A 2,500-nucleotide genomic window follows, 5' to 3' on the forward strand; every position below is an offset into this window, starting at 1 on the left:
ATTGTAGGGATCAGGGAAAACTTATATTTTACAAGCTTCTATTTTTTACCTGAGTGGCTGACTACACATAGCTCCTACCATCATTGGATAGTTACAGAAAATATGATTTATATGACATATTTGCAGTATGGGAAACCTAACCCACTAAAACCCTCCTTATTTCACGGACCATCAGAGCATCAACCTGTAGCATGCTATGTCAGTGGCAAAGCTCCAAGCAGTCACCAAAACCTTTGTGCCTGTAGTGCTCTAGCAGGCAAACCTCCAGCATGTATATTCTAATGAGACAGCTTTGGCAGAAAATGGCTAGGGAGGGTCACAAACTCAATTTTTGTAATACTTTAGCAAATTTGAAACTCATTTGAGAATATTCATTAGGTTTCTAAAGTATGTTTTTTGTTTTTAAAATAATTAATACAAGCTTTAAGGGTGTAAATTGGAACCATAATAGCTTTAGGTCTTCCACTTTTTAAGAAACTGTTTTATGTAGATTAGGGTATAATCAGCTGTGTGCTATCCTCATTGTCAAATAAAAGGATTCAAAGGATCAATAAATTACCATGGATCAATAAAACTATGGGAGTATTAACATGTGCCTTTGATCCAGATAAAAAATATATGAGAATAGGTATTTATATATATATATATATATATATATATATATATATATATATATATATATATATATATATATATATATATATATATGTATATATATATATATATATATATATATATATATATACATATATATATATATATATATATATATATACATATATATATATATATATATATATATATATATATATATATATATACATATATATATATATATATATATATCCGTATGTAGTTTACATGTTTCTTTATGTGTAGTCTCTGTGATATATATGAAAAGCTTATTTAAAACTTGAAAGAAGGACTATTACTCTTTCCTTATATTAATCTATGGAAATGTTTGAGTATTTGAGTGGGATATAATCTAGACTGAAAATTTTTTAAAAAGTAATGGGTCTAGAGCCAATCTTATTCAAAATGTATCAAATGAGTTAGGCCTAAACTGATATTTTGCATCAGAATTTATAAGATTCATAAATAGACTATTCCTACACCTCAGCGATAAACCATTTTACATTCTAAATATACAAGATAAGAAAAGTCATTGTTCAACAGCACCTATCAAAGATATTTTATCAACTTAATACTGAAAAGGACAGCCTGATACAAACATTATGGCCCAAAATAATAATGAAAAGATTGACTGGACAGTACACATCATAGGTAATAGACTGAGTATATATAAAAGAGTCCATACATAATTCAAAATTAGACCTGAAATTTAGGCTACATCATGGTATGAAATCATGTAATGGTTATGGTGGACCGAGGCACTGATGGCAGTGCATAATGGCATACCCTGCTCATCGGAGGGAGCTGTGCATGAAGTGCCAAATGATCGAGTGCAAACGGAAAACTGCAAGTGAATGCCAACAACCCCACATTCGTGGTCACTAGCTAATTTTTTTTATACTGTAATTGTTGGGTTTAAAGAGAGGAAAATGAAAAGGACCTACTGTGGAATATTAGAAGGGATTTTTTTTTATTACTCTATTATATAGCCCCAATATTTACTTGGTAAATATCATAGTAAATACAATACTTCACCTTGATAAAGTATCATGATACAAAATCATTTCAAAATTCTACAAGAGTCTTCAGAAGATTTCAGAAATATTTTGTAAAATAGTTACAACTATCAAAGGTCTTCATCAAGTAATTGAAAAGATTTAATTTGCATGCATATGGTTAGATCCTTATGTAATAAGCATAGATGATTCTGTAAATTTTATGAAATTTTACCAGATGTGTGTCTTAGCCTAACTTAGATGCTACTAAATTTTGGTGGCGATCCAGATCCAGGATTTTTTTTTAATGATTGCATCAGTCACCCCTATTACCAAGGCAATAGCAATTGGAGTAACTATTATTATTACCATTACCTTTCTTATCTCCTCCAAGGAGTTTTATGTTTACAGACATCACCAGTGTACTTGAGGTAAGAGGTGATTTTAATGTAATTCTTCAAGTGTACATACTTTTATTGCTTCAGTGAGCAGGAAATTATCTCTGGGATTATTTGCCTTCAAGCTCCAGACAATGGCTCTAAACCATCCCACTCTGAGCAATCTTTCTTTTCCCATGTGTAACTTGTCAAGGGTAATCAACCAATCCTTTCCTACATATAAAGGAAAGGACTGGCATAAATGTGGCATAAGTCTTTGTGAGTTATCTGTTTTGTGAGTTATCTGTGGAGGGAGTGACTGTCAACTTCAGTTGTGGGAGTAATATGGCTGCCAACTACAAAATTTGATTGTGCAGTACAGTGCAGGGTAGCAGTTGCTAAAAGGTTTCCAAATGCCAGGTTGTCAAATGCAAGGCTTTACTTTATAAAAGTGTTGTCCAAACTGGGGTCTGTGTGCCCCTGGGGGTACACAAC

General features: G+C 31.8%; 1 protein-coding gene across 2 annotated transcripts in view; it reads left to right on the forward strand.

Annotated features, from left to right (window-relative positions):
* The window catches only part of Gorab (Golgin, RAB6 interacting), a 12,388-nt gene that overhangs the window by 850 nt on the left and 9,038 nt on the right, over positions 1-2,500 (forward strand). The gene's annotated exons all lie outside the window — the stretch shown is intronic.

Source organism: Penaeus vannamei, chromosome 34 (genome assembly GCF_042767895.1).
Source record: "Penaeus vannamei isolate JL-2024 chromosome 34, ASM4276789v1, whole genome shotgun sequence".
NCBI lineage: Eukaryota > Metazoa > Arthropoda > Malacostraca > Decapoda > Penaeidae > Penaeus > Penaeus vannamei.